Raw genomic sequence first — 20,102 nt, 5'->3', positions numbered from 1 at the left:
AATCAAAGTGAATGTTTGCTGCACGAGCTGATGCATCCTGCTCACTGACATCCCCAGGGAAGGACACCTGATGGTCCAGGGAGGCAACCCTTCTCTTACTTGGTTCTGGAAGCTATGGTTCCTGATGAACCCTCAGGCAACCCTTTATAAGATGTGCTATAAGATGTGTTACAAGATCTTGCTATAGAGATGAGGTCACTATGTCAAACTAGAGGCAACCCTGGTCTGGAAATAGAGTCAACATAATCCTGATCATCTGGGCATTTCTGAGCGTGTCCTCCCCTCTTACTGCCCTTTTGCTTTTGTCTGGCCGTCTGGAGTGACATGCACGCAGCATCACTTGTCTCTGTCTCCTGTTGTGCCTGCTGCCCAGTTCCCAAAACCATTGTCCTCATTCGTCTCATGCTACCTACATGCTTCCTTGCCTTCGTGGAGTTTATGGTCTTCCAAAGAGAACAGGACAAGAAGACAAAGTCTCCCACAAGGTACTTCTCACAGTTAGTGCTCTCCAGGAGCGATGTAAGATGTAAACCCCTTCTGGTTGGGGGGTTCATAGGAGGTGCTTTTTATTATTACTTGTTTATAACACTAACCTACAGAAAAAAGATGCTAAGAAAGGTCTTCACTGAGAAGGCATTTTAATGAGCTGGGTTTTTTACACAAAGGTTGGAAGGGAGGGTGTTCCCCATAAAGAGAATAAAGAGAACAGAAGGCCAAGGTGTGGAGGTGGGGGAGCACGCAGCATTAGTGGGAACCACGAATGGGGGAAATTCATGATGAGCCTGGAAACGTGGTCAGGGGGCTTGTGGGGGAGTCCAACGCTGAGCAGAGGGGTTGGTGCTTGTACTTTCTGTGTAGAGAAGTTGCCTTATTGGCCTCTGTCTCCAAGCCACCAGGAGCCCTGGTTATAAACGTTCCCTTTCATCCCTGTGCGTGTGGATGTGGCGTGATCAGCCCCCGAGAGCTCCACGCAGGGGAGAGACCACACGATCAGAACTTCTCTGCTGCTCGAGCTTTGTGTTCTAGTTTTTTAAACAAAATATATCAGGTATCTTTCTTTTACTGCACCCTATGAAAATTGAAATCGTTGCTAAAGTTTTCTTGTTGTTCTTGCAACAAGCTAATCGTTATGCTAAGAGATTTATGTGCCTCATTGCATTTAACCCACACAGCAATCCCACAGGCAGATCCCATTCCCAATTTACAGACGGAGAAACTGAGGCAGAAGGAGGTTAAGAACCTTGTCATACAGTGGCAGATAAAGGGCTTGAACTCAAATCGATCTGGTGTCAGTCTGAAGCAGCAACTCCTGCTGCTTCCTTAAATGAAATCATTGAACTGCTATCTTCTCGGCAGGCATAGTTTTGGGGTCTCATTCATTCCTAACCAGGTTCTTGGTAAACACACAATTTTCCGTTTGCATGTCTTAGCTCTTTCTTCCAAAGGCGGGCTTTTAATCAGAGCAGTGGAAAGGTGCCATGTATTTTACCCTGAGGTAAATCTCAGTGAGAAGAACAGCGAGGGGCAGCAGTTTTGTCAGGCTGGCTGACTTCAAGTGGTGTGGAAGAACGTTCCACGGATATTCCCCCAGCGATGCTCCGCAGCAGCCGGGAGCCGCGTGACTGTCCAGGTTGGTGCCTCGTTCATCACTGAACCATACATCCAGGAGGAGAGCATGGGACCCATCCCGTTGCGTTAGCTCTGTGCCTGTCTAGTTCAACACAAAGCGGCAAGGGCGGCGGAAGGCTGCTGCCTGTGAAATGCACCCCCTTGCCAGCTTTATGGGCACGCCAGACCATAAAGCCTGCAGACAGATGACTGGAATAACCACATTATCTCTTTCAAGGCAAAAAGGAGAGGAGGATGTACACGGAGACTGATGTACAAAAGCGCTAGTCTAAATAAACAATCTACATAAATTTGCATTTGCATGGGAGCATTGTTATAAAATGTGGTCTTCATTAAAGAGAGGCTGGTGATGTACCTTAGGAGGGCCTGACACATGTGATTTCTGATCATCTGGCTCCCTTGTCTCTTTAAAGTCAAATCCTGTACATGGAATATTTGCCTTGTCTAAATAATGCAACAAAATCACCTGAAGCGAAAGCCGCTGAAATCTAGAATAGGTAAATGTTATACATACTGTACAATTAATAGGGGTTAAAGATGGGTATTCACATGTCAGTTTCCAGGGGGCTTAGAAACAGATGCATCCTGGTGAGATGTTTTGGAAAAATTATTTAAAGGGGGTATCCTGGTTAAGAACTAATTGTAACTCACTGATCCCAAAGGAAACTGGAACAAAGAATAACCAAGAGGGGCCTAAAAGAACTTCCTTAATAGGAAGATGGGAGAGAACAGTTGCTCTCTTTCTCAACCCAGGACTGAATAAATAGAGAAAATGACCTTAAACAACAGCATGAGGGATTTAGGTTGAAAAAATGACAAGCCTTCCTTTCAGAGAATTGCTTTGTACAGGCTGTCATCTGTTCAGGGGTGAAATGGAGACAAAAAGAGTAGGATGGCTTGGGACTCTTGCAGTAGAAGAAATAAGGAAGAAGAAAAGTGCCCAGACTTGCTAAAGATATTTGAAAACAGAACCACAGTCACTGGAGTTAAAATGAAAGAACAGCATTCCAGACTCTAGTTTTCAACTATTAGCTGAGTGACCTTGGGAAATTACATTGCTTCTCTGGACTTTATTTTCCTTATCTGTAAGACTGGAGCATTGCACTAGAAAATATCAAAGGTTACTTCCAGTTCTAATAATTTGTTGGTTTGAGATTCCTATAACAAGGAACAGCATGTTGTGGTTTGCCTGGAATGGTCCTGATTTATGCCTACTGTCCTCACATAATTATTCATAATGCACATTTTCACACTCAAAGTGTCCTGGTTTGAAGCACATACTATATGGTCACCCTACCTATAACAGTTAATACAACAATTTCCCTTGATATTTGCTTAGATTGTTTCCCACAATACAGTTGTTAACCAAAAATGCAACAGAAGTATTTAGCCAAACAACTAGCTCTTTTCCTTCCAAGAAACAGATAATAGTAATAATAATAGCTCTTGTTTTTTAAGCTGACCACCTGCCTGGCCTTCTTGCCTAGGGCTTTCCAAGCATTAGCTGTAATGTAATTTCTCATTAAACTCTAGAAGTTAGATGCTACTCATTTTTCTTTTACGTTTGGGAGCATTGAGGTGCAAGAGGTTAAGATAACTTGCTCAAGTCAGGATTTGAACTTAGGTCTCTCTGATCCCCAGGAACCAGCATTTAAGCTTTCTGTCATGCTGCTTGCAGTACAAGGCATTTTACTAATATCCATAGTGTGCCTCCCTCCCCTGCCCGAAGTGTCTTGCACTGGTTTTAGCAGCCAATCTTCTTGGATGTGAAAACAAAACCATTGCAAGTTCCAAACCATTCCATATGACATTTAGACTTATAGATGAAAATCTTCCAAAATCACCATGATTTCATATGAAAAACATTTTTTGCTTTCCAACAAAGAAACTCAGACCCCTGGGTCATTCTGAACGCGTCTTTGGAGCTCTACACTTTTTGATATTTATTAAACAAGGCCTGCCCAGAGATTATGGGGAATTGTGATATTGATTAAACCATGATGTTCCTGTTATCCAACAAGGCAAACGGTTGAGTGATAAAAGCAGTCCGGTGTTCTAAAATCATTTTCAAAGCAAAAGAAGGTCTGAACAAAATAAATGATTTGAATGCAAGACATAAACAACAAAACAGGCTGGCAAACGGACCAATAAGGAGGCATCTGGGACACCAGTTCTGCTCCTGATGACTTTCAGGGCCAGCCTTGATGCCTTTCAGATTTCCAAAGAAAAATAAACTGGTGACAACAGAACAGCAGCTGTGGGCACAATAAGGAAATTAGTTGGAGCAGATTTGTAATTAAGCACTGAAAATGGATCAGTGTGATCCCTCCCTGCATACAAGTACCCTTCGCTTTTTGCCTCTTTTCAAAATTCCTTTTTTTTTTTTAAATAAACACACGCTTCAGCTTCAGTCATGCATGTCCCGACCTGGGATATTAGCTAAAGATATTACTTTTTCTGGGAAAAACAAGAAATTAGCTCATAAGAAGCACAGAACCCCATGAAGTAAAATAACATTGACTCTGGATTCCTATTTCCTTTTTATTTTTGTCATTTTATAACTTTGGAAAGACAAAAGAGTTGTCTGCATTCAAAAGATTATATATTTATGTATACTAAAGGAAGGGTGAAGGATCCTGGGGCATTGTGCGGACAATTAATTTTCATTTCCCAATACAAGATGAGGATGAGAACTTTATGATCTGCATGATTGTCTTTACATCATTTAACGATGGCATCACAGACAAAGCTTAGGCTCTAAAGATACTGTTATACACTGATGGTTTTGAAAAAATAGCAGTATTTTTGTATGGGATGAACTTTAGTGTTAAATATATTGATTATGCCTTCTGGGCTAGAGATGGCCCTCCTCCCCCTCCCATGCCCATCGTTAGCTCCCCCCACCTCTACAACTCCCATTCAGATAGCCCTGTGGGTGTGTGTCATGGCTGTGATTCCAGGCAGTTAACTAGAGGGGGACAGACCTAGGCCCTTCGTGAACTGGAAATGAGGGTATTTCTCAGAGGAACGAATTCCTACTTCCTGGTCCACCATGGAGTGCATGCCCTGCCTCTTGCCTCCTGGATCCTAGCCCCTGTTCCTGTAAATCACTCCGAGCCCAGAGAAACGTAAGAAGCGCGGGTCAGACCCAGGTGTCCTGAATCATTAAGCACACTGGCTCCTCCGGGGGCCGGCCAGACCCTCTGAGCTTTGACAGCGGTGAAATGTGACAAGAAAGTAAATATCCTAGTGACCCACTTATCCAGAGGTCAGGCATCCCTCAATCTGCCTTCTGGAACTCAGTTGAGAAGCAGGAAGGAAGCGAAACAGGCTCGAAGCAGCGGAAACACCAGTCACAAAGCAATGCACTTTAACTATGTCTAATTGACTCTTAATTAACACACACTCCTAACAAGCCCATTTATGTAGTCTCCCAGCCCACAAAGAATTAAAAGCAGAAAATTAGAGGGGGACAAGGAAGGAGGGAAGAGAGATTAGTAGTGATCATGCTGAAGGCAGTAAGAAATGATGGCAAATAGTCTGACATCAAAGGAAGAGATAAAAACAAGCCCCTAAAAAAGCAGCCCCAGAATTAGCAAGATCAGCAATCCACAGCCCCATCGGTCAAACACCATGTGCAGCTGTTCCTGAGGGCCACAGTTCCTGCTCCAACAGCAAAGACAACCCATGTGAAGGAGAGCGCCTGGCGTTGGGAACACAGGGACCTTGGCCAAGCGTCCATCTCCCCTCTCTCCATCCCTGGAGTGCTTGGGAGTCTCCTGGGGACATTGTTAGTACGGAGCCCAGAGCTGAGGCCCTGTCCTGGGAGACTCTGATGGAAAACCTCCAGATTCTCAGTCCATCATTCTGCATCTCCACAAGGCCCCTCCCACAGTGTTGGTGACTCAGAATCACACTTTTAAAAACATCGCCAACTCCTTCACCAAATTGGGAAATGGCTTAGGCAAATCACTTATTGTTCTGGGTTCTGCAGCTTATGTGAAAGAAAAGGTCTAGTATATCATCTCTAAATTCACTTACAGCCCGGCTGGCTAGGAGCATATACTTTTTTTTTTTTTTTGCGGTACGCGGGCCTCTCACTGTTGTGGGCCTCTCCTGCTGCGGAGCACAGGCTCTGGACACGCAGGCTCAGCGGCCATGGCTCACGGGCCCAGCTGCTCCGGGGCATGTGGGATCTTCCCGGACCGGGGCACGAACCCGTGTCCCCTGCATCGGCAGGCGGACTCTCAACCACTGCGCCACCAGGGAAGCCCTAATTTTTTTTTTTTTTTTTACCATCTTCATTGGAGTATAATTGCTTTACAATGTTGTATTAGTTTCTGCTTTATAACAAAGTGAATCAGCTATACATATACATATATCCCCATGTCTCCTCCCTCTTGCGTCTCCCTCCCATCCTCCCTATCCCACCCCTCTAGGTGGTCACAAAGCACTGAGCTGATCTCCCTGTGCCATGCGGCTGCTTCCCACTAGCTATCTATTTTACATTTGGTAGTGTATATATGTCCATGCCACTCTCTCATTTCATCCCAGCTTACACTTCCCCCTCCTTGTGTCCTCAAGTCCATTGTCTACGTCTGTGTCTTTATTCCCGTCCTGACCCTCGGTTCTTCAGAACCATTTTTTTTAGATTCCATAGAGCATACACTAATTTTATGATGAACTCCCAGGCAGCTGCTGAGCAGCCAAGAAAGTGTTCACGAGGATGACAGACTGAGTGCTTTTTTCAAAAAGGAGGGCTTCCAAATTACGCTCAATCAGCGTCTCTAAACTTTTTAAATTGCACACCTCATTAGTAAAAATTGGGGAGGTACTTTCAATAGATGTGTATTTTTATTTACTTATAATTTATCCATGTGATACTACACTCATATATTGTTTACATCATAAAACATACACAAAATAAAAATAAAATTTGAAGTTCTAATATTTTCTTCACATACACCCCTTTTTAAGACTTTTGGGATAAATTTTAGGACAAATTCTATTCAACATCCAGTAGAATGTAAGCTATTTTGAGGGCACATTTTGCTTTATTTGTCATTGTATTCTCAAGGCCCAGCACAATTTCTGACTTGTGGTTCAGGAATGTTTTTGAATGAATGAATGAAAGTATGTCTTGGGATATGAAGTGGCTAAGCTCTGGTTATCAGGAGTATTCATCTATATGGAATATCTTTTCTTCCATGGTAGTCAACAGTGTGACTGAATATAGAAAGTGCAGAGTGAAGTTGAGAAGTATCATTCGCATTTGAGGAAACTGCCTGTTAGAATTTAGGGAGTATGATCAATATTTATGAAGCTCAGAAAACCCTCTCTGGAGCAGGGGAATGACTCATAGTTCATGAAAAGGTAAAAGCACTGGTTGTTGTATAACAGGTATGCATTAAATACCATATGTGTTCATCAAGGGTTTTGTGTGGGTGTGTGTGTGTGTGTGTGTGTGTGTGTCTGCGCGCACGCGCGCGTGCACGCTTGTGTGTTGAAGATATTCTCTAGGAAGTAGTAGAGATTTCCTTTTCCACCTATATTCTCTGTCAGATGCAATTTATTTAACTGATTACCGTTTTGGTTTGGGGAAACAAGGTAATATTTTTTTAAATGTACTTTTAAAACTGATATATACTGGACCCTTCTTTATGCAAAGACATTTAAAATCTTGTTGCTTACTCAAAAACATAGCTGCAGTTTATGTCATATGAAGAGTCACTTTGCAAAGCCCTATAGGTGTATACCTTTAGTATTTTGTTTGTCATAGTGACCAAGGCTGAATTATAGTATCTACCCATTGGTCACTGGCGTAGCAATATCTTAGTGAGTTATAAGAATCACTGGTGACTGCTGGGACTGTGAGAAAGAATTATCTTGGGAAGGAGAGGGTAGTTTCATCTTTGAGACAATGCAAAGTGCGATGGTTACCTACTTCACTTAGTCTAGCACCTCTCAAACTTTCTGGTCTTAGGACCACTTTACATCCTTTAAAATTAGTGATGACCTGAGAGAGCTTATGCTTATCTGGGTTATACTCATAAATATTAACTGTATTGGAAATTAAAATGAAAAAATCTTTAAAATACAAAAATATACATTCCATTCGTTAGCCAACAGAACAATGATTATAGCCTCTAGAAAACTACACTGTCAACTAAATAAAAGTGAAAAAGGCAAATAACATTTTGGTATTATTATGAAAATAATTTTAGCTGGATGAACCCATTGGAAGGGTCTCCAGAACCCCCAGGGGTCCCTGGACTGCACTTTGTGAACCACTGATTTAGTGGATTCTAGAGGCAAAAACCTGACTGTTTCCCGTCTTAGAAGACGCTATCAACTGAGATGTAAGAGTGACATCTGACTGGTGAGGACCAAGGAATTTCACCTGGATGGGGGCTCTGCTGGTGACCCACCAAATTATGACAAAGCACATACCATGGTATGCTGAATGTGGAGGAGACGGTATTTATGAGAATGACCTTTTCACCCCTGAAATATTTGGAACTGGGGACCTCGTCTTTTTGACATGATCCTTGACACAGCGACCCATGTTCCTGTGAATTCTTTGCTGTGGCCATCTCTGGAAATCATTAGCTTCTGGGTGTGGGTGAAGAATTATGAAGGGTAGTTGCGCCAGAGCTCAGTCCTCGAGTTTCAACAGCAATACTCTTTTGAACTGAGATCTCCCCACTTCAGCTGGAATTTTCTGCTGTGTCAGAAACAGGGTAGAAGAGGTAGCTATTCTCTAGGGCAAATACTTACCATTTTATCATTTAAAGTTTAACTATATAAATACACAAATATTTGTTAAATGAATGAAATTTGAAGCATGAAATCAACTGAATGTATTAACCATGGTCTTGGAAGGACAGATGTTTTCTTAGGGCAAAATGGAGGAAGAATTTTCTCTCTCTCTTCCAGTGAGAGAAGGGAGTAGGGCAGACTCACTCTTGATAGAGATAGACTGGTAATTTAGAGATGAATCAGGGGCCACAGGGCAGAGATGTTTACAGTGTAAAATACCAATGTGAGGCCCCTTGTTCAAAAAGCAAGAACAAAGGGCATTAAAAGTAGTAAAACACAGAATGTTTTCCTTTCTTCCATAGTCTCTCAACTTGTCATAGTGTTTTTCATTTGCTATCTGATGTCATTTTAAGTAAGTAAAAATAAAAATTTTAAACTATTAGCATGAATTATACCATTCATCTTTATAGTGTGGGATGCCAGTTTTAAACGCAAATATAAGAGCATTTAACTTGCGTGCAGAATCACTGAAATTATGCAATTTCTTTTTTGTAGTGCGTACAGGCATATAAATTTAATTCTTACCAGAACAGTGGAAATACTTCACAAAACGAACTCAGTTGTTTTTATTTCACTTCTTGAGACATGCACATTCTACCACACTTGGGAAGCAGATGGCTCCCATAATCAGCTTACCTTGTACTCACTTTGAGTCTCACTAAACTCCCGCACGCAACGGGTCCACTGGAACACTGTGCTTGTGAGGCATTGCTAAAGCTATATGTGAGTGGGGCAGCACGGGGGTGGGGGAGCATGCTGTACTGTACATATCTCTTCTGCTCACACGCATGCTCCCTTGTCCCACTGGACCTCACAAGTTAAAGGATAAAATTTTTGAGAATTTCAAGATGGCGACAGCTGCAGTTTAATCAAGCCCAGGGCCCTTCTGAGTATGGGGTCCTGTCCGACTGCACAGGTTCCATACCCACGAAGCTGAGCCTGGCTTGGGGTAATGCTCTTGTGCTAACAGTGGAGGCTTATTCTGGTCAGCCTACCTGCTCTTCGTTACCGTGTACATAAATCTCTCTCAAAGGTGGGATGTCCAGGATCCCAAGGGAGAATACTCTTCTCACAGGGCCAGGGAGGCTGGACAGCAGCAGAGGGAGCCTCAGGTGATCTGTTGGGGTACACAAAGGAAATGATTGAATTCCTTTATCTACTTACTTTTTATCTCATTCTTTAAAAATTTCTGTGTGGTGTGTATGTGTTTTCAGAATGCATAAAATGTATCAGCAGAGTATCACATGCATAAAATTTATAAATATGTAAACATACACTGATGTGTGCACTCAAAAATGTTTTACTGAAAGGAGTACTAGAAAAACCAACTGGAAGGCACCACCCCAGAAGATAGCATAAGGAATGAGTCAAGGAGGAGTGTCTGGGGACTGAGGAGATGACCATTTTGTTTACTTAGCAATGGCTTCCTGAGAGAAGAGGCTGAGTAGAATGTGGAGACGGGACAGCACCCTGACTGGGGTCAGTCCACACTCCCACCCTACCTTCCCCTGATGTGGGACTAGCAGTCCCATGTGAGCTTCAGCCAGACAGGTGGTACTTAAGTTGATGGGAACCCCTTGACTTACAAGGGGGAGAATTTAAGTTGTGTCCATGGAAGTGAGCCAAGGATAAAGCCGGGGCATCACTGGCTCCTGTTGGATTCCCATGAACAAGAAAGAGACTAAAAATTCGAGGCAAAACAAGAGAAGCCAAGTCAGAAATGATAATTTATTGAGTTTTATGCTGTTGAACTCACTATGAAGTGGGTCTTGTTCTTCTCGTATTAAAGATGAGGAAATGGAGAACCAGAGTATGAAGTGACCAGCTTGCTGAGGGTCACAGGGCTAATTATGACCAGGTCTGTCTATTACCCTGCTCACCTATAGGTCGTAGCAGGCTAAGCAGAAATACCCCCATGTGGCAGGAGTTAATATTGTTATCATCCCCATTTTACAGATGAGAAACCTGAGGTTCAGAAGAAGGCTGTGATGACCAGAGCTTGTTTCTGGACAGAAGTTGGTCATGTGGTCCATGGGTGGGTCAGCCTGAGTTAAAGTCTACAGACCAGGTGTCATGGCTGAGATGATGGCCAGTATCCTGTTCAGAGTGAGCCCAGTTGTCTAAAAGGTTGGAGGGATCCAAGGGCTCAAACTGTAATCCCTCGTTTTAGAAATGAGTGGACACAATCTTCAGCCGCTGCACTCTGGAATTTATAAACTCAATTTACTTTATCTTTCAAAGCAAGCTCAAGGGCATTAAGAATCACTTTATAGCGATCTCTTTGGAATTTATGATATCCCTAAAAGGTAACAAAGCTGCCTCATCTCATATTTATATCTATGCAGAGCTAAGGAGCAGGGACAAGGTCTTCCCACTTACAATTTCTCAATCAAGATGCATCCAACTCCAAATCCCTGTACTGGCTCTAACACGGTGCTGCAAATAAGGCAGCTTCTCGCTGTCCTTCCATTTCTTATTTTACCTCATTTGGTTAAACCACACACGCTCAGTGCTTGGAACTTCCGTTTTCTTATCTTGAATATCATGTACTGTTCCAGCTCACAGCCAGCCACCCAGGAAGGAAGCGTTTTGTTCCTTTCAGAGGGCTTGGCTAGCCAGTGGCCACGCTGTTGAAAAGCTCTGTAAGTAACATTATCTCTGCTGTGTTAAAAAGGTCTAGAACTGGAAAGTGTGCAGCGTTAAGAGTTTAATAGTTATCTCTGGTCTGCTTACCTCAAAATCAAGTATGAAAAGAAAACTTGGAGAAGCAAGAGAGGGAGGGTAATGGCGAGAGAGAGAGAGAGAGAGAGAGAGAGAGAAACAGAGAGACAGACAGACAGATGGAATCAAGCTCATGCCTCTTTCCCTATCAATTTTGAGTTTTTCTAAACCCAATTAAAACTTAACAAATCAATATATCAGGCCTCGATCTATTTCATACTTGTTGGAAACGTAAGCAGTGTTAATTCTTTATTGTAGTCAATTCATTATTTAAATTGCTATTATATGCTTGTCATTTTTAATATTACTTGAAACATATTTATTCTTCTTTCTCTTTTCTTTTTTAAACAATGACTTCGTTAAGTATTTCATAAAATATATAGCTGTCTCAGTAAATGCATTCTTTGGGATGGGAAAAAAAGGAAACTTGCCCAGCAAGTTCTCAACCTTATGGGTTTTGGTTTTTTTTTTTTGAAGCTTCTGGTTTCTCGGAACCTATGCTTTAAACGAGCTATTTACTTTCGATTTACACGGCAGATGATTTTGAGAAGTTCTAAATTAAATGGGTAAAAAATGTTTCAAGTGGTGCAAAAATATAAAGAAATGTGACATGGAAAAATGTCTGAATCTATTCTACCTAAAAAGTTATGTCGGGAATTAAATTGTGAATTGGGCAGAAAAAAAAGCTCACACTCATTGTTTTTATATTGTTGGAAACTTAAAAATATGCATTCAATTCTAGACTATTAGGAGTCATGGAAAGTTCATGGATGGTCTCAAAAAGCATTCCTGCTTATTCATCTTTGGCACGTATATTTGCACATGTAGGAAGCATAAATAGAATGGAAGAGAAAATACATAATGTTTCAAATCACAGTTTTACTCTGAACACTTGATTCTGTATGACTGGAGAACTGACTGCTTTAGCTCTCCCTCCATCTGTTCAGCTCTGATCCTCTCCCTAACCTAGAGATGGGTCTGTTTCTTATGCTGGCAGACAGCACATGCTTGGTTGGAATTCCTCTCTCTTCCTCTCCCTTGCCATCCCCCTTGCTCTACTATCTTTGTACCTTCTTGGTCTTTCATAGACAGTCTCTGAGAGGGGGAGAAATGTCCCAGCATAAATAATAGCTGGTGTTTTCTGACTTACCCTGAGCTTTTCTATTTACCTTGATCTAAGCTCTTTAGATGTACTGTAGCATTTAATCTTCATCACGACCTTGTGAGGTAGGTTCTGTTAATATTCCCATTTTAAAGTTGAGAAAACTGAGTCATAGGGGAGTTAAGTAACTTGCCCAAGGATGTACAGTTTGTAAAACGTATAGCAGGATTTCAACCCAAGCAGCCTATTTCCAAAATACATGCTCATAACCAAATACTCCACACACACACACACACACACACACACACACACACCTCGCCCCTGGCTATAAAGGAGACAGGGGTATAAAGGAGTATAATGTTTGGGGGGATGGGAGAGTAATGACTTGAAGGAAGGCACAAGAGAGGCTTGTGCGTTGGAAATAATCTGTTTCTTGATCCAGATGCTGGGTCCAGGCTTCTTGTGAAAATACATGGAGCTGAATATTTGTGTATTATGCTTCAATTGTATTAAAATAGAAAAAAGGAAATAAGCAAAAATAAAGAATTAAGGTATATATATATATATATATATACACACACACACACACACACATTTTGTTAAAAGCCATTTTGTTGGCAGGATCAAGGTGTGTTCCTTCTTCTGGTAAAAAGCTCTTTCCTTCACAACAAACTGTATGACCAGATCCAAGGTTAGCCAGCCTGATGCTAAAAAATCCACTGGCTTCCCCCTGTTCAGAAGATTCAGACATTGCAAAGAATACATTTTCCTCTCTCGGGTGTAAATCTGAGTTCCAGAATTAAAACACTAAAGTGGAAGTGAATAGGTCTATCTCATTTCTCAGCGTTTATGACAGAGGCTGAATTCCAGGGAGAAGCAAATGAAGGAAGAAGTTGTTAAATTTCTTGGACGACATGACTGTTACTGTGTCTGCCCGTTGACTTGATGTGTTTTGAACCTGTAACGTCTGAAATCTTTGCTTCCTTCTTTTGGAGCCTCCATCACAAGAAGCTGGCCCACAGGCACTTATAAGACGCCTACTCTGTGTAGCCCTTCACCGTGCTCTCCCAAGCCTGACGGCCGGCCTTACTTCACAAAGGCCCATTCTACTTTTGCCAGCGGCCAGCTCCACTTGCCACAATCCCGTCAAAGCAGACAGATTAAACACGTCAGGTGACATACGGAAGAGTTACTGATTGATTAAGGCATTTTTTATGGCTAGGAGCTATTTCTCTTGGCCTGCTACCTGCTCTCAGGTCTTGATCACATTTCAACCTACTGCAGCCATTTACTCAAATATTCTAGGTCCTCAGATGTTTGCGTGCATGTGTCTGTCTGTGTGTGTACGCGTCTGAATACGGTTGGAAGGCTGCAGCAAGGCTGTTGATTGTAAAGTGAGAACGAAGGGGAAAAGTTAAGGCTCCCTCCAGTCCTCGTTTCTAATGATTTTCGTGTCACTATGGCTATCTTAGTTGGGAAAAGGACTTAGGGTCACATTGCAATGAAAAAAAACCTTTAGTATGGACAAGTTTGAAAACAATTGTACTATTTATTCGAAGAAGTACATAGAAAGCTCTATTTTTCCTCCTATTTTTGTTTGCAAATCGAATCCTATTGTGTCTATCTCTTGTGGTGTAGTTCTTTATTAAAAAAAGACCTAGTGGTATGGGAAGGTCAGATTTGGGGGTGATCATTTTCCCTGTAGGTTTTCAGATGTCACGACCAGATGAAGGATAATTTAAGAAGCACGGAGCTGGGTGATGGGTCTTGCAGAGCTGCCTGTCTGTTGGACCTGCAGAAAAGCTTATCCCCAGCAAGGTAATTTACGACAGAAGACCATCTCAGCTCCCTGCAGGCAGCACTACCTAAGTTCTCCGAAGAACTCCTGCTTTAAAATTGGAGAGAGCTGTAAGGCTGGAGACGGGATAAGTTATGGCTTTCCAGTGGCTTTCCCCTTTCTCCTTTTCCTTGTTGTGATTGTTATTTATTATTTGTGGGTAGGGATGAGAGGGTTCACTTTGCCAACTTCTGAACCCTCTCTGGATTCATGGCTCTGAATTTTGAACCGTCCCTGAACCTTCCTGCCTTTGAGTTCCTAATTCTCTTAGCCTTCTGCAGCGTCCTGTTGTGAATGGAGAAAGACTCTAAAAGGTTTATTTTAAAAGGGTGAAATATTTTCTTAAACATCAAATAGAACTTAAAAAAAAAAAAAAGCAGCCTATTGTGATGAGTCAAATGTAAATGAATTGAAAACATATGCTCCAAATCTCCCCCAGTTTATGCAGCAGTTTCATGGCTGAATTACTATTAGGCTTCCTTGGATTCAAAGTTGATATGAAATGATGCGACAAGGGATGAGCCCAGACACATTAGTTCTTTTAGTTTCTACTGCTTTTTTCCTATTTAATATAAAATGGGCTTTGGTTGAACTCTGAAAGCTGGAGAGAAGAGGAAAGAGCAGGAGGTATTTATAGGCAGCATTTTGCCAAGTAAGAACACTATTAGGATACGGGGCATTTTGGCTAAAGAACTAAATTCTTGATTTAATGGCTGTAACATTAGGAGGTAGAAATAGCTTTGAAATCTGGGCTGCCTAGCTCTCCACTATGTTGGAGCCCTTCTCCTCACCTTCACGCCTGCAGGTCATTTGGCACTTCCTTCCCAAGCTTCAAGTCCTGTCCTTAAGAACCCTGAGAGGATATTTGGGTCTAGTACTTTCTACAGCCAATTGCCTTGAATATGCCTTTCTGAAAGTGAGCCCTGCGTGCACACAGACAGCTCTGCAAAGGCAGCTTGGGATGAAGTAGAGGAAATTTTAAGAAATTCTGCTCTTCCTTCTGGTCCCTGTGTTCAGGCGTGTCCAATGCTGCTTCAACCTCAGGAGACCTATGTGGGAGCAGAGCAGGCTTCTGCGAGTCAGAGTGCGTGGCATGTGGCTGAAGTTTAAGAAATGTCTGCCAGATGAATGTCTTGGCAGCTGGTCAACAAATGCACATCTGATGCCTACGGATGATACCCTGTCATCTGTGTTTGGGAGGCAGTAGCCATGAGGCCACAAACCAGACAGAGCCATGCAAAAAATGTTTACTTTTGCTGCTAACATTCGCCATACAGGCTTGGGAAAACTACTTGCCATGTTCTATGGGTCTGCCCTGTTTCCCCACCTGACAAAAAAGTTGGGGTCACTATTTGCCACCCACCGTGTGGGGTGGATGTGGGGTGGATATGAGAAATCCCACAAAGAGCTCAGGGATTCCTGGTTTAAAGTCAAGTGCCCATACAAAGTACCAAGCACCAGTAAAATGTGTTTTTAACATTAGAGACAGACGTTCAGAGGGAAAACTAGGTACATTTTGCCGCCAGCTCAAAACATGCTTTCTGCTCCCGTGCAGAGAGGAAAGCACAGTTGTTAAAAGTTACTTTGAGATGACAAAATGTGCTGAAAAGAAAATGCCAAGAAAACCCCTTTGCCCAGCCCTGGCCCTGGGATTCCGCTGCCAGCAGGGATTATCTAAACTGGGCATCCTTAGAGAAAGCAGGAATTCTCTTCCACCACTGACTGTTGAAACCTTCCCATTCCACTGTTTTAAAAGCTGCAGAGAATTAAAAATAGAAGCTTTTTGGAGGGAGGAGAGGGTCCTTTGGGGGCACTTTGTTTGCTTTGGTTTCCATCTCCCTCCCTGGAATGCAGTAAAAACCTGGGGAATCAGCACTCAGAGAGTAGGCCTTTGCAGAGAAACGAAACCCCCTCACGCCAAAGTGAAGGGTGAGGAACTCTTTCTGGGTTCTGGTTTTATAATCATTTCTGTTTATAGTAGGAAAGAAATAGCCCCCTTCTTGAATTCAGCACATGTAGTCTTTTCTTAACGGCTCCCCTCCTTATACAAACATTAACAGGCCTAGTCCTTCAATAGGTTATTATTGAGCAGCTAATGTTAAATACAGATGAACCCTTGCCAGTTGAATGGATGACTGTCGCCCAGGTGTAAAAGTGCCATTCATGCATATGAAGTGACGATTGCAAATGGCGGCCACCAGAAGTCAAAACAGTTGATTGAATGGGTGGGGAGCAGAATGGCTTGTATATTCTTTTGAAAATTCAAGAAAGGGATGAGGGGAGGGGTGTGAAAGGCTATTTTGGGGCTACTAGTCCCTGGAACACTGATTTTAGTCCCTGAGGTCCTAAGAAAATGAGGAGGAAGGAAAGATGTTGGATCTCAGGGCAGCCTTTAGCTATTTTCTCTCTCTCTTACACACACACACACACACACACACACACACACATACACAGTCCTATGGTTTATTCTCCTAGTTCAGATTATATAAAACACCAGAATATAGTAAGTGTTACTCCAGAATTATCTGAAATAAATTTTTTATCAGGGATCCCAGTGGGTTGTCTGACCATGGGACTTTCATCCTTTTCTCAGAAATCCCTGCGGGGAGGAAGGCCCACAAAGAGAAGCAAATAAATGTATAGAGATTCTGAGCATGCTGGTTTCAAGAGGGAGGTTCCCAGTGCCCTCCCTGCTCTGGCTCAGCAGTGGAGCAGGTTCTCTTCTGTTTCCCTCTTCCTCAGCCCCTGCCTGACACTGGTGATGTTTTGTTGTATCCAGCAGGATGCTCTGGCGGCCCTGCTGTGGAGAGGGTCCTTTCTCCCTCCTAGAGGCAGGACTCTGAATTGGATCTATTTGTGCCCAGTTGAGGCCTGTGCAATACACAAGAGGCTGAGTGGATACACCTTATACTCCCTTGCTAAGAAGAAAGATTTCTCTTGCCTTTCTGCAGTGAAAGAGGGATTATGAGAAATGTCCCTCCTTTCTTTACCTCACAAGGGTGATATGAAAATGAAAAAGTTAATGTTTTGACAGGTGCTGTCATACTCAGGTGACAGGCAAAGCAATATTACGTTTATTATCATGGTTCCCACCACGTCCCTGTGTGCTCATCGCTCTCTCTCTCACATCACAGGGGTATGTATGGTCTCCCTGGGAAAAGACAATGGTGCAGACTGCTAATGAGGAAATTCATGGGGCCACACTAGACAAACATTTCAAATTATAGTTTCCTTGGGCACTGATCATGCTTCATTCCCACATGAGGAAATCTGGCAATCTGGCTACCTTGAAAGTAATGGTATGGGCATGGAAGGGCTGGGACAGACCTAAATATTTTAATTAATATGTCAAGCAATGCAAAACTTAGCTAGCTCACGAATGTTTGATTTATATAGCCCTGTCCTAGCCATGGGCCACATGTGGCTAGTAAAGCATCTGAAATGAGGCTAGTCTGAATTAAGATATGCTGTGAGTGCAAAACATACACTGGCTTTTGAAAACCTAGAATGAAAAAAAGAATCTAAGATACCTTATTAATAATTCTTTCATATGATTACATGTTGAAATGATATTTTGCATATGTTTGTTTAAATATTTTATTAAAATTAATTGTACTTGATTTTTTAAAATGTGGTATGGGGTGGCCACCCCCCTGGAAACCACCCCCTGGTGGTTTCCAGAAAATTAAAAATGCCATATATGGTTGCATTTGTGGTTTGCATTATATATTTTTTGTACAGCCCTGGTATAGACTTTATTAACAGATAGTGTGGGAATCGCTATCTGGAATTCAGTATTTCCTCCCCAGTCCACAATATCAGGATATGTCAATCTTGAAAGGACTACTGTTATAGTATTGTTGGGAAAAATTGTGAAACTCTTTAAATAGATAAAAGAGAAGTTACTGCATGTCCTATCTAATGCATTCTTGTGGTCATATCCCTTTTCACTGTTTTTAAACTTCTTTATAATTCTGCAAGTTGTAGAAAACTGATAATAATGAAAATGATTCTTATCTGTAAGAAAGCAAATTAATTGGGTCTGGTGGAATGTAACTGATAATTGCCATATGGATAGAGCCTTTTGCATTTCTGTGTAAATTCATCTCAGCATTCCTTGTGGTCCATATATGTGTGGTTCCTTGAATTATTTGACCCTATGGTAACATCCTACTTGTTGGCTCACTAATTAATGAGTTAACAAAATCTTTGACACGAGTTCATTGTACATTTGTGTGAGAGTTACGATGTTATCTTTTTAAACAATACTAGGAAATTTAGGAGTTCATGGTGGTCATAATTAACTACCCTGTCCTTTCCTCCTCCCTTCATCCCCCAGCTACACCTATGGTCCCAGTGGTAGAAGTACCTCTGAAAGCCTGAGATGGGTTAGAGAATGCATTTTTCTATAGAAAGTATTTTACATGATAGTTGATTGTCATTTAAACACTACTCACATAAAGCAAGCTAAATTGTGGGTTACTGTGAATTTTGTGAGCCAGCCAGGGAATCCTCCCACCCAGTGGAATATCTGATTCTAAGAGAAGATGTGCTGAGTTCCAAATAATGAAAGAGAAACCTAGGATGTAACTCATTTGTAAGGTATACATTGTGGATACTGATCAAGCACTCAGTTGCACAAAGTCCTCAAGTTTAATGGTAAAACGTATTTAAAAGAAAGTGGGTCGTTAATGATTTTTGTTGCCCACCCCCCCGTTTTTTTTTTTCTTTTTTGTTTTATAAATGTTAAAAAAAACCAGTCCCATTCTTATTTTACCTTGTTGTCATTTCCCAAACAGAACTGGCTTCCTTCAAAACAATGTGTGACAAGATGGGCCAGGCACATCAGTATTTCTTTCATATTTCCATTTATTCCTGTGAATAGAATGAATTTTAACAAATATAAGCAAACTAAAAATGTAAAACAGGTGATTTTATGCACTCTCCTTTTTTAAGAATTTGGAAATACTACACTTAAGTTGTATACGTTTTGTTTCTTTTCCTTATTATTTTTTTAAAGACATTAGCAGAAAGATCATTAAATTTTGTGAGTATTGGTCTCCAGCATTTAAGTTTTTACAAAACATGTGAAAGTTTACTGGTCTTTCATCAGCCGGGACATATGATTTTCTACATCTATAATTCTGAAAATGAAACATTTACTCTACAAAAATGCAGAACAGTCCACTTATAAATTTTATGTTTTGTGGGCTATTTTCTTATGTAAAGCAGTCACCTTGGAGACTCCTTTTAAATTACAAGTATACGATATTCTCACGTATATAATCTGCCCATATGTAATTATTTTCTTTTTTGGTTCTTTGGGACGTAACAGGAGGAGGCTTTGTGACATAAGTAAAGTCCTTGACCTAGGTATTTTAATACCATAATTTACTTGGTGATGTTATCAAAGAGAACAAAATATATGCCTTTTTACAATTTTCAGTTGTTTGAAATTAATTTTCGAAGTTTGACTGTAAGTTGCTTTTGATTTTTTATATTAAGAAAAAATTTTGAAAATTGTTAACAAAGAAGAGTATGAATTTATTCAACTATTTGTTTCTGATTAAGATAACATTATTTCAAAAAAGTTGATTTAATTAAATAAAAACTGTTGATAAAATATCTTTATGTGTTTTTAATGTATCTTATTAAAGAGTCGTGGTGTATCTTAATTCTCAATAAAATGGGGAAGAAACACTGGCATATTAAATCTTCCAACATTATTCAAAAATAATAGAATACTGTACTCTAAGAATAAAACCAAGGTTTCATCTGCATGGAAAATTTGTTTCTTATGGAAGAGTTTTACTCCTGACCCATTTTCCATAAACAGCAAGAGGGAGGAGATATGGGGATATATGTATATGTATATCTGATTCACTTTGTTATAAAGCAGAAACTAACACACCATTGTAAAGGAACTATACTCCAATAAAGATGTTTAAAAAATAAAATAACAAATAAAATAAGTCAAAAAAAAAAAAAAAGGAG

This window comes from Pseudorca crassidens, chromosome 8, assembly GCF_039906515.1.
Source record: "Pseudorca crassidens isolate mPseCra1 chromosome 8, mPseCra1.hap1, whole genome shotgun sequence".
NCBI lineage: Eukaryota > Metazoa > Chordata > Mammalia > Artiodactyla > Delphinidae > Pseudorca > Pseudorca crassidens.
Note: the sequence above shows the minus strand (reverse complement) of the source record.